We start from the raw sequence: 14308 nt of genomic DNA on the forward strand, positions 1-14308 counted from the left end.
GACCAATCTATATGGTACGTTAGATAGACAACTGGTACCTAAGGGTGTCAATATATAACCAAAACCGTGCATCGGAACCAAAACCGACCGGTTATAACCGAACCGAACCGCACCGTAGTAAATTGATCCGGTTTTGGTTTTATAGGCCATAATTCCGGTTCGAAACCGAACCGAACTGAAAAACTGCTTGTTAACCGGCACCTAGTATTAAAGACTTAAAGTGTTTTAAATTTCGATGGGTCTCTACGAAAAAGGGATGAAAAAAAAAAAGCAAAGTACTAAGCTTCACTTTCGTACAATCACACTTCTTGATTTTCTAATTTCTAGGATCATAGTTAATTAGTTATAATATGTGTAGTCTTTTACATAGAAAGTATATTGTCCTTGGAAAAATAAATATATATTGTCTTAACTCTTTAGGAAATTTAATATATGTAGGATTCACACTAGATGTAGGATGCAAACCATTTTTTAAAACGACACTATTAATCCCATGTAAACCAGTAGTGAGCCGAATAATAAAAACCGATTAAAAATCACTAAAACCGAAACTGGATGAAAACGATTCTAATTTCACCTTATTCCTATCCAGTGCAGTTTTGATTTCACCTAATCAAAATGTAAACCTAACCGAATAACCAAAACTGCACTGTTTGACACCCCTACCGGTACCTATTATAGTCTATCATTATAAGCTTGTGGCTGATTTGTAGTAGTGCGTTAAATTAACAACTGACATTTATTATAATTATATCATAACCCGTCAATCTTTTTGCATAGTTCCTTGTCCACGTCCTTACTTGAAATCCCCATGTAACCGACTCCATTAAGTTGAGATAAGGTTTTAGATGTTGAATGAAAATCATAGAAGAATGTTTTGACGGACCATGGAAATCTTGGAGGTCTTCCAAGTCTTCTATGGGTGACAGAAATCCAGAAAAACAATGTCCTTACTTGAGTCAAAAACACAGAAATCAACACCAAGAAGATATTCATCCACGTCTAGAGGGTTGTCATCGACGCTGCGAGTGCATCAATGGCAGAATGTGCAGACAAAGTTCCTTTCCATGTTGATCTTAGTCTGTTTGCAACAATGTGATCAATTCTGTTCTAACTCAAGCTAGTTCAGATCAATTCTGTTCTAACTCAAGCATGTATCTTTTTAAACCACTTACTCCAAATTGGATCATTCAAAAGTTATTTTGAAGCTCTTCCAACACTTTGCTCAAGAGTACTAGAGTGAAAAAGAACTAGGAAAATCTTGGAGATCTGTGATAGTTACATTCATAAAACCACAAGGCATCAATTAAATTTTATGATCTGTGATATTTACATTCCAGAACCAGCTTCCAATGTCGATAACACCCCTCCAAACATCGATGAATACCTCCTTGTTGTCGATTTCTGGGTTTTCGAATTAAGTAAGGACTCTGTTTTTCTGGATTTCTATCTTGGTTCACAGACAGATTAAATCACTACTGAAATAGTATTCCAACTTTTTTTTTTCTTTGTCAAGTTCTTTCAAACATTATATAGACAACAATGGCTACACTATTTTGTAGACTACTCATACTAACCCTAGAAACATTTTTATATTACATTCCCCAAATAACCAAAAATTAATAGAAATAATTACAAATTTAATAGCAAAGAGGTAAAAGTTCACCCTAAACAGTCCATAATCAAAAGCAAATACAGACTTTATATCCTCAAATTGGATCGATCCACCCTCTTACTTGGCCTAACACGAGATCAAAATTGGAGCACCATCAGATGGCTGAGTGCTCAGATCAGTAAAGGCTGATAGGAGAAATCTGGGTTTCCAAGAACCAGAATTACAGAGAGATCAGATCACTTACCTGAGATGGCTGAAGAAAATTAGTAACAATAAGAAGAAGAATAAAACACTTGAAAGGAACCTCTTGGGCTTCACACCTCAAAGAGTCAATTGGATCAAACACCAATTCCTTCAGCCTTGATCAAACACAAGACAAATCTCCATGACGAAGACAATAGCAGTAGCCATTAATTTGTTTTTCAAAATCATCTAGGCTTTTAGGAGCCTTCTCTTCTTTATTTATAATGTTAATGGGGGAGGGAATTACAAAATAGAAGGTTCCTCAAAAGGAAACCAAATATTCTCCTAATACAATAGTTACTAAAAACTGAAATTAAAAACTAACTAACCATAACAACCCCACCATAGCATTGTATTTATTCTATTAAGTTTGTGAAGAGTTGTGATGGCTATTAAGTTGTGCAAGCCCATCACACCTGTGTCTGGTCATGTTATTATGTACAGGTGTCATGGTTGCAAACCATTACAACCCCACCATAGCATTGTATTTAATCTGTTAAGGTTGTGAAGAGTAATGATGGTCATTAAGTGTTGCAAACCCTCCACACCTTTGTTTGTCTGGTCATATATATGTTAACAGGTGTCATGGTTGGAAACATAACAACCCCAGACTGTATTTCCCTCAACAACAGTCACCACAGATAATAGTAAGGTAGTTAAGGGACCAATCAGTCCATGGTGTCTGCATTGGCACATGGGGGATGTACAAACTATCCTATGCACCTAACTTTGAAATGGTTTTATTCATTGATAAGGGAGGCCACAAGAAGAAAGGTACTCTTTCCTTTATGGGTGGGTTGATGGGTGTTTGTCTATGTATGCTGTGGTACCTTGAAAAGGCAATGGTAATCTACTTCAATAGAAAAGAAGAAAGGAAGGCAACAGTTACACCTGATTTAGAAGGCAGAGTAGGCTGACCAAGGTTTCTAATTAATCCTACCTTGAAAGGGCACCATATGCAGCATATTCAACAAATGGGGCCCACATAATACAGATTTTGGCCCACTCCAAAGTACACCAAGTAGGCTCTCGACAGCCCAAATGGGAGTGGTTATACCATCTCCCTAGAAAATGTTTGTAGGATTGCCAATACATTATGCTAGTGACAGATTGTGTCACAAGGTAGATGGTTTTGAAGAGTAACAAACCCCCAACACCCCACCACCCACCCACCCCTTCCAAGAAGAAAGTGACACAACATGGTTCTTTGCAGGTGTTCATCACACAAAAAACACTAGTTTCTTAAATTCAAATGTACCAAAAGTGGGCAACAGAAAACATTTCGACATCCAAGATTGGCAAAACCATATTTCCACAAGATGATAAATGATAATGTACATTGTTACTACTTACTAGCCCAAAACTTCACCTTAAATGTGAAAGCCATTGAAACTACACAAGAGTAAATCACCAGTATTGGGCTCCATGGAATTGGTATTTGTAATTGATTCTGACTATGATGGCAGTGTTTGGAGACAAGGAAATGAAGCCTATCATTTAATTGCATGTTGATGAGTCCAGGTTGGGAAAAGGAATTTCTCAACCCATCACCTATTAGTCCAGGAGCCTATCATTTCTATTCACACTTTCAGTCAGCTGTGAACCCATCACCCATGTAAGTCTCATGGAAGGGAGTGTTAGGTCCTAATAAAATGGAAAATAAAACTGCAAAGGGTCATACAAAGAGAAAGGGAGACAATCCAAAATATTTGGAGAAGTTCCAGTTGGTGGGTTTTCAAGCAGTTTGGATTTAGCAGGAAATTAACAGAGAACAATTATACACATTCCATTAACAATAAGACTGAGATCAGAGTATTGAAATTTATATTTTATAAAATCTCAAAACAGAGCTGTGATAGCTAACGTACCTACTACCTTAGTTGTTGAGATCTGCGAGGAACTCGAAAGATATCGCCGTTCAACAATGATTGCCACTCAATCCGCCGCCGGCTACTGAGAAACAAAAAATCCCGTCCGAATGTCACTAACCAAAAGTTGTTTCTGCTTTGTTTTGGTTTTCGTTTTTCTCTCTTTTTCCCCCCCAAAGAAGAACCCAAAGCCCACCCTAATTTTATTGGGTAGACTGAACTAATCCTGGACTAATGTGGACCCCGCAGCCCACATGAACCAGGAAAGATCTAAGCCCATAAGGACCATGAAAACTGGGGCGGAACATAAGGATTTAGGGGATGGCATCGGTATCGGTCGATTTTGCCCTTGCTTTTTATAAAAAATACTAATTTTTTACTATTTTACCCCTATATCGATCCAGATCGAATAGGGATCGGGGATCAATCTCAATTGATACGGCAAATACCAGACCGATACTTGAAACCATGGTGGAGCATGCTTTAAGGGATCATTATCAGTCCAGGTTGATCCCAATCTTGGAGATGCAAAATGACCACCGCATCCAACGCATTGTGCTCAGGCCATGCTCTCGGATAGAAACAAAATTTTGAGCGACAAAACTATGCTGGTCTAGCAAGAAACACCAAACCAGTAAGCGAATGTGAGGGTATGCAGGAGCATAATCAATGCACACAGTGGGGGCACCCTAATCTTTTTCTCTCCTGCCCTAGTCTAGGGAGCTTTATGTGTTAGACTGATCGATAGGGTTTTTTTTCTTATATATATATATATATATATATACATACATGTACATGTTTGAAATTTAAAATGTAACCGCAAGCGTACGGATCAATGTAGCTACGGGTCGAACACAGGGAGAGCAGCCACTTTATTTTTTATTTCTTTTAATAATGCGAAAGTGAACCGATTAATAGTTGTGATCTAATTCTAATTACCGTCCTAAACATATATATCTAAAATAACGTCCTAACCATTCGTCATCTAAGAATTTAAAGACGCAAGCCACACAATTAAAATTAAATAAAAAAATAACTGAAAATAAACAACCCACGCAATTAAAAATAAATAAATAAATAAAATAAATAAAGGAAAAATTGCTGAAATAAAAATAAAGTAAAAGAAAGGGGATAAAGCTAAAGAGAGACTCACAAGTAGGTTTCTCTACTTAGCCCGAGGGATGCATCATAATATGAACTTCCTTACTTGACCAGAGAGTCACTCTTACAAGGGTTACTCTACTTAGCTTTAGGGAAAGGGAGACAATTAAAATAAAAACAATAAATTGATGGTTCTATGGCTAGGAGGGGCAAAGCCAACACATACACTAGCCATGAACCTTGGGGGAAAGGGATAGCAATAATGTAACGACTGAAAATAAAAATCTTAAATTAAGAAAGAAAGGGTAGTCAGAAGAGGGAATGAGAGGGGGGAGAGAAGACTACTGAAGGAGCCTACTTACTTGAATCAATGCTTGAACTTGAAAAAAAAATTGCTCCACGACTCGTGATCTTGTCACCTAGATCTAAGCTTAGAACTATAACTTAAAAAATTACAAGTCAATTGCATAAATCATAAACATAAAAGGGCTGAATAAAAATAAAATAGTGCTTGCATTAATTGAAATAAAAAAAAAATATTACAAAAGTGATTGAAGAAAAGATAAAGAATAACTAAAACTAAAGAGAGAGCAACTAAAAAAAAAACTAGAAGAAGAATGAATTGTCTCCCCTCCTCTTACATGAGTTGTATTTATAGGGAATGGGGAGGTAGGGTAACAAATTTCTCTTTCCTAAAAAAGAGAAACCCACAATTGATTGTGAGATATTTTGAGACCAAAAGTGCTAAGGTGGAGGAGAGAGAAGATTTGGACAATCTTTGGTTCTCCATTTTTTTTCTTTCCTTTTTGCTTCCACGATTTTCCTTTCCTTTTTTTATTTTTTTCTTTTTCTTCTTGCTTCCACGATTTTCCTTGCTTCTAATTTGATGTGAAAATCCCCTCCATGCCCTTAGTGCTTTAAGTGAGTGAAAAGCAGGAAATCTTCAACAAAATTCTCTAAAAAAAACAACCATTAGATTCGAACTTGAGACCTCTTGGTGAACAAGGGAATTTTATACACCATAGCTCACCAACTACGCTAGGTAGTTATTGTTACCAAAAACAAATCTTTAATCACTTAAGGATGTGGTCCATCGATCCTTGTTGGCATTTGGAGTATTCCTTGTACCTCTGGGACAATTACAAACGGGTTGATTCTGCATCTCGGTTCAATTCTAATCCATTATTCTTTTTGACCCGAAAATAATAATCATTTGTACGAGTGACCAAAAGAATGTGTACTTTTAATTGAACACGTCCATCTTGCTCAGAATTTCGTCCTCTTCGCAACCATGGAAAGAAATAGGACCTCTTTACGTGTAAAATTGAAGATATAACGCCCGATAATCCTTAAGGCCTTGAAAATATAAAACCTGCAAAAAGAGAGTAAAACCCAAGGTAGCTCCATTCTAAATATGTAAAATGCATGTTTTACTACCCTAGATTTCACACATAAATGTGCTCATCAGTACACATTCCGAGGAAAATTTTCATGTAAGCAAGGAAAAGGATATGATCTTTTTTACCTATGATTTGAACTTATATGAACAAGTTTTCAATGGTAACTTGCACGCGAAATTTGTATAAATGGTTCTTTGCTTAGGTAAAATGAACTCATTTCCATATTTCTATTTATAAGAAACAACGTGCGGGAGTATAAATGATTTTTTTTTCTTTTTTGGTTAAAAAAATTATAAAAGACTGAAGAAATAGAATTAGACCAAAGTAATAATAATAGAAATCAAACCAAAAACTGTTTTAACAAGTAAAGATATTGATGACCATGGACTGAGAGAAAAGCCCAAACTCGGCCCATAAAAGACAAAAGTAAGGCCAAAGTCTGGCCAAGCATGTGACTATCTAAGCAACTGAATAGAGTCCAGCAATGTCAAGATCATACTAGAATAACTAGATTAGCTTTGTATTAGATTGAACCTCTACCATAATATAACCTTCACATTATGAATTGCAGAAGTATGGATAGTTTAGGTCTATTACTATTTGGGGGATGATCCTAAAATAAAAAAAAAAGAGGGATTACAATATATCGAGCTAAATCCACATTCAGTTCCTAAGCCAGAGATCGTATTTCTCAAAAGAGCAATTCAAAAAATTCGAGATCATCCTCAGGGTTAGGTATTGTTCCTCCAATGATCGTAGTCCCAAGTATTTCTTTGCGAGTATTATTAATATAATCAAATTTATAAGTAAGCATTTCTTATAAAATATGTGTTAGAGATTCTTTACCATAGAATTATATGAATAACCACATTGATGTTAGAATACAAGAATCATAAACCAATCATAAAAGATTAACCATGGGTGTAGTTCCTAAACCAATAACATATAAACATAAAGGTTTACCCCATACATAATAATCAATGGGAGTAGAAGAATACATGTGTGTAAGTTTAGAAGTCCCATAAGTATTGATCACGTAACTCTTTCCTATGTGCTTGAAGATTAGTCCCATGAAAATTATAACAAAGAACTACATAATGGAGTCTCAGCCGTTAAGATCTTCTGCAATCTTTCACCCTTAGAATACTCTCACACGCACTATTCCTGTGGGGGAGTCTATGCTTCCAAAACCATGAAGGTTTTAAAGTGACGGTTGCAGGGACCTTTTATGTATAATATAATCCCTAAAACCCTAATTCATTCCCACAATGGATTGGGCTAGGAGTTTCTTAATCATAGTGGGTCTATAATTGCTTGGGCCCAATGGATCAATCAATATCAGTTAAAGCCCACATAAAAATCTTAACAATCTCCCACTTTGGCTATACTGATACTGATGTCTTTCCATTGACACCTGGCCAAATAATCTCGTTACTGAACACCATTCAAACAAACTTTGATTTAATCAATAATATCTATTGTTGAACAATAGTAGAAAATACACCTTAATAAACAGCATATAACTATATAATGTTACAAACAATAGAAAACTATCAATCCAAATCGCCTGGAAACATATATATATATATATATAAAGAATTAATATCATACCTGTGATCAAATGAAATATACATTTCCTTATAAGTCATTTCCTGATCTAAATATCAGCCTACCTTGGAAACATCACAGGTAATGAACTTTGATATTAATCAACACTTAGGCAAACCACCTTTTTTTTGAATTAATATCTTACTTTCGCATATCGTCTATGGCTAACCGCCACTTCCATGGATTTAAATTAAATATCACCATAAATCATAAACTTTGGCAAACCGTCGATGGTAAACCACCACTTCTTTGAACTTAAGCTAAATACTATCATAAATCATAGACTTTGGCTAAATACTGTTATACATCACGAATCCTGACGAAATACTGTCAATTACCTTGACTTATTGTTAATTACATTGGCTAAGCACTGCCAATAGACCTTAGCAGACACAGCCTTTAAACTTTAGATTTTGTCACCATAATATCTTTGGTTAAATGAGATCATAAAACTCCCACTAACCAAGCATATCAAAAACCTCAATAACACCAATGTAAAAAAACATGGCTATTGAGCATTTTGTCGATAAACTTGGGTGACATCATCTTTGGCAAATGTCACATTTACATTGGAAAACATACAATTGAACTGAATATACCACTTTGGTGGGTTTTACTCATTCCTATCATGTTTTCCACATTTGAGATAAATATATGTACATAAATATATATTTTAATGTATTTCTTAATCAACTAAGGACAATACAAACAAATAAAGCATAAATATACATAAATAATTTAGAGAACAAGATCTAAGACAAAATCATTATAAAATTACTCCAAAATCATTATAAACTTAATAGGGTAACAAAATTATTCTTATTTCCATTCGATTGTGCTTTGATCAACCACAACACCTGTTTGGGTTCCTTGAGAGCTAAAACCAGATCAAGTAATTCTAAAAATCTCAGGTATAAAATATACACACCAAATAATTGAACTATAAAATTTAATATGTACATCTAGGAGATACACTACACAATAAATGTACATCTAGCAAATAAAACCCACAAGAGTCACAACTGTGACTACATTCATAACCTTTGCGCTAAGAATGCATTGGTCATCTTATAAATCTAAATTTACTGTGAAAATACAATGACTTCTATCACTTATGAGTTTAAAAACCTCTAAGTTACTATCCTTTCCATACATGTATTTTCTTTAACTTAAGTGACATCACTTTTGGGCAAATGTCACCAATTTTGTTGCACTTGAAAAAACTATGAAAGAATATGATGTGTCACTTTGGTGGATTTCACCTAATCATTTCATAACTTCTTAGAAATATACTGTGCAGCATAAAATGTGCGAAAGCTCACACCCAGTTTAATTCTAACATATTTATCCATCATAGGGTATTTTAAATAAAACATACAAGTACAAAATGACATAAATATGAATTTACTATATATTTTAGTCATAAAATAAATTTTCAATATCATGATAATAATAAATTAATGCAGAACTTAAAATAGTTCTTTTGTATGAAAAATAATATAGTACACTAAATTTATTCTCCCACTAGAAACCTAATATACCGAATTTATCCTTCCACTAGTCAAGCCACATAAAATAACTTAAGGTCTATAATTCCATCCTCCCACTTAGTTCGACCAGTCATAAATTAATCCATTTATTAGATAATATAATTTATTAAATGTGAAACACATATAAACTTGTTCACATAAGCCCAAAAACAAAAGAAAACCAAACATTTCGATTAATTAATGTTCATAAATAGGTTTTTAAAGAACAATGACAGTATTTGAGAACTTGGTATTGGATTGATCAAAATCAATACTAATCCAACCTAAACAATCCGAATTGATCTAATCGGAATACAAAAATAACACATCAAATAAACCTATAACCTATGGTCATAATCATGAAACACTTATCCACCCAATTACCATTGATCAATTGTCCAATATCTTTTAGGGATAAAATCTTTGTTTTAAAAGCATAATACCAAACTATTGATTTGGCTTTCCTAGTATAGAAAACTAGGTCTTTGAGGCATATGTAGACTTCCATATTCTCAAGTCACTTTTGAAGACATTCAGTTTAATGGTTCAACTCAATGAAGAATGATCCATTCAATATATAATTAATGCATATAAGATGCAATATAATTAAAACCAATATTACATCACTAACCATTAAACGTAACCAAAGTGTCAACTGAACTACATTCTCAACATTTGGGTCTGAGATGCACTGGTCCACTAAAAAACTACAATGACTGTGGGAGCTCTCAAAAATTACTATCACCTTTGGATGAATAGCAACTTCTAGGTTAATGTCTGCCTATAGTACACTTGCATTTATATTTATCTTTGATAATGTCGCATTTGGGCAAGCATTACCTAATTCCTATCAATAATTTTCTATGTCTTTGAAATAAGACAAAACTTTTGAGTTGCAAACCTATTGTAGTAATATTGATTTTACCACTTTGGTGGATTCCATTCATTCCACTGCAATAACTTGCAACTATACGTAGCAGCTTAAATTTGTGGGTTATTGAAACATGGACTAAATATCATTTTACATGTAAAAGAACAAGCATATAACTATTAGTAAAATAAAAATTACAATGCTCAATTATCAATTACTTCAAGAGTGTCAACCGGAACTACATTCCTAATCTTTTGGTCTGAAACATACTGGTTCACTCAAGTTTTTGCAATTACTGCAAGACTTCTTCTAATTTTCAAAAAATACTGTCATCTTTGGATGGACAACATCCTCTAGGTTGAGAAATTTCTATTCTGTTTTTACTTGCTTTAACTTTGACTTCTCTTTGATAATGTCACCTTTTGGTGAACATTAGCAACATTGCCACCAACTATCATTCTATGTCTTTTCAAACAAATAAGACATTTGATTTGTATTCTATTGCAATAAGACTGAGTTTTACCACTTTGATAGATTCCATCCAACCTCACTACAATAGTCTACAAATTCATTTTGATAGCTAAAAGTGGGATTGTTTAAGCATGAACAAAAAATTATATATGTAAATAAAGGCATGGTCTATCATTAGCCAATAAACAAGTTCCCGTACTGACATACAAGTAATATATGGACTGATTTTCCTTTTATTTCTTACAATTAAGAAAAATATGAATAAGAATCACAAAACACCCATACTTGTAATTTTCACAAAATATATTATTAAAGTTGACCAAAACTAGGCTCATAATATATCAAAATGAAGAGCACGAAAAACTAAACTCAACGCAAAAAACCAGGGTGAAAAATTCTTCACCGTTTGTCCGTACTAGTCATTTAAAATATGCTGCCATAAATTTGGTTTTTAACTTTTGTATTTGAACCAAACCCAGTAGAACTAGCCCAAACGGGATGAACCAAACCGGTTCAATCAAGTGGGTCGTGGTTCGACACAAATGGATAAAAAATCTAGGTCCATGAGTTGAAATATGGGTCAGTGGGTCAAATCAAAAGTCAACAGTCAAACTTTGACTGAGTTAGTGAACACGACCATTGGGTCTATAGGTTAACCCAATGGGTCAAACCAATCCATTAGATAGTCAACCCAGTCCAACTCGAAAAACCTAACCGAGTTGAGATATTCATATTCATGTCAAAAATAAATTTTATTTAAATTTTACTCTCAACAAAACTTGAACCTTGAACCCATAAGTTAAAAAAGAACCCACTAACCAATTCAACACCATAGGAACTTGTGAACAAAAAACTCAAAAAAAAGTAATAGACATTAATAACTGTATAATATTTTTTTTTTAAAAAAAATTATTTTCTCTCTCCTCTGGACGTCGGTTTTCGACAGCGAGCGTCTGATGGAATATAATGACTTGCAGCATATCCTCGCAACTGTCTTTTTATGCTCTACAACTTTAGTGAAGAAAGTTTTTCGATTCGAAACCTTTAAATAATGGTAAAATTACGATTTCTATGATTTGGGACCCAAACCCAATACAAAATCAATTTTTTTTATTCTACCATCATAGGGATTGACTCTGATACCAATTGTTAGAGATTATTTATTATAGAATTATATGAATAACCACATTGATGTTAGAATATAAGGATCATAAACCAATCATAAAAGATTAACCATGGGTGTAGTTCCTCAAGAACACAAACATATAGATTTACCCCATACATAATAATCAATGGGAGTAGAATAATACATATATGTAAGTTTAGAAGCCCTATAAATATTGATCATGTAACTCTCTCTCATGTGCTTGAAGATTAGTCCCATGAAGATTGTAACAAAGAACTACACAATGGAGTCCTAGCCGCTAAGATCTTCTGCAGCCTTTCACCCTTGAAATACTCTCACATACACTATTCCTGTGGGGGAGTCCGTGCTTCCAAAATCATGAACGTGTTAAAATGACAGTTGCAAGGACCTTTAATTTCTATTTATAATATAATCCCAAAAACCCTAATTCATTCACACAATGGATAGCTATGAGTTTCCTAATCAGAGTAGATTTGTAATTGCTTGGGCTTAATGAATCAATCGATATTAGTTAAGCCCACATAAAAATCCTAACAATATAATCAACTCCAAATCCTTCTAGAATCTAAACTTTCATTTCTCTTATCCGTTGGATCCCTACTTGCCCCTTCCCTAAAAGAGTTGTTTGCATGGTTTTAAGTATCGGTGCTTATCGTGCCGTATCGGCCGATACGTATCCGTATCGATAGGCATCGGCACGATACATACCGATACGTATCATGAAAATTTTAAAACCCTTATGTATCGATACGTATCCTACGATACACACCGATACGCACCGATACTCCATCGATACACATCGATACTCATCGATACGTACCGATACTCTATGAAAAATCCAAAATTGAAGTGAAATGTACTTTTCAGTATGTATCGGTGCGTATCAGTGTGTATCGGTATGTATCGACCAATACACACCGATACGTACCGATACGGTCATAAAATGGCCAAAATGGGTAATTTTTTAGAAAAACATAATTTTTTGAGATATTTTTGTTCTAAAGTTGCTGCCAACCATTTTTCTCTCTAACTAAAGTGGAAATCAAGGTTGGGAACAAGGATTTTACATTTATGGGACAATTACAAACCTTGGATTCTTAGTGCGATACTCTCAATTTACTGTTTATGCATAATACATGTTATATATAACTTTTTTTAACTATTTTTTTATGCAAAAGTGTATAAAAAAGTGTTTCCTATCCATTTATGTGCGTATTTTTAGCGTATCTTAGCGTATCTCTGATACGATACGATACCTTCCGATACGTATCTTAATTTTGGCCGACCGATATGACGACCGATACCGATACTTTAATCCTTGGTTGTTTGTAACAAGTGCATAATGTCATTGGAATGCCAATTCTTTCACAAAACTATCCTTTTTTTTTTTTTTTTTTTGTTAATATGAAAACATGTACCTCGTGAAGGATATTTCTTTCTAGAGAAATGACAAAGAAGTAATGCATTGAGTTTGAGTAGTCACTTTCAAATGAGTTGTAGATAAATTTTATATTTAATTGTACTTTTTATTAACAAAATAAATATACTTGAATTTTTCTATAAAAAAAAATTGATATAGAAATAAAAAAATTTAATTAAGCTTTTTTTTTATTTTTAAGAAGGGGGTAAAAAGCTTTCTAATACTAATAGCACTTGACATAAGATTTGTTTTCGAACTAAACTTTGACCTATTTAGAGATTATAACTTTTAACCCTATTATATCATTCTAAAAATTGTGTAATAAACTTTAAATTTGAATACACTTCAAGTGACTCAATCACTACAACACATTCATAAATCGAGTTTCCCCAAGGCCTTTGAATCCGTTCACCGTGGCCCATTTGGGTCCCTCAAGAGGGGGAGGGGGGAGGGATCTCGTCTCTTCATTGTGCGGTGTAGGAAAATTTCTCCCTACATTTATTGATCAATTCAAAGATGAATAAAAAAATAAAAAATAAAAATTTGAAGGAATTGTTTCATTGTAATTAACTGTCTCCCTATGCCCTCTGATGTTGACACCCACAATATCTAGTCTTGCATAATTATTTTGGGTGTGTAAATTGTAAATGTTTGCTCCATAGTAGAGTAGATTTTCTCATCCATTAATGAGAAAGCCAAGCTTTCAAATCTCTTTCCAAAAGCCACAAAAAGTGAGATAGTGAGATGGCTTTGAAAGGAGGAGATGGGTCTTATGTTAAGTTTCCTATATGTAAGAGTTGGGGTCTGCTCTCACGGTAATGGGAAGATATAGTACAAGGTCCCATTTTCAGGCAATCAACTCATCCTTTATTTGTAAAGAGTACTTGGGGTGTATTACAATTGATATATATCTTTGGTTGTCTAAATATGCTTCAAATTTATAATACTCGTAGATACAAATTTTTCTAATGGATGGGGTTCGTCTTTTTTTTTTTTTTTTTTTCCTCTCTTTCTTTTTTGTGGAAAAATAAAAAT

The 14308-nt window shown here is 33.9% G+C and overlaps 1 long non-coding RNA gene across 1 annotated transcript; it reads right to left on the minus strand.

Moving 5' to 3' along the window:
- Positions 1 to 1487: 1487 nt before the first annotated feature.
- LOC122069849 lies at positions 1488 to 3892 on the minus strand. Its single transcript, XR_006137565.1, has 2 exons — positions 3727 to 3892; positions 1488 to 1859 (listed from the first exon to the last, which is right to left on the minus strand). It is a non-coding gene; the product is annotated as an uncharacterized LOC122069849 (long non-coding RNA).
- Positions 3893 to 14308: the final 10416 nt, after the last annotated feature.

The sequence above is a fragment of the Macadamia integrifolia genome, unplaced genomic scaffold, assembly GCF_013358625.1.
Source record: "Macadamia integrifolia cultivar HAES 741 unplaced genomic scaffold, SCU_Mint_v3 scaffold726, whole genome shotgun sequence".
Taxonomy (NCBI): domain Eukaryota; kingdom Viridiplantae; phylum Streptophyta; class Magnoliopsida; order Proteales; family Proteaceae; genus Macadamia; species Macadamia integrifolia.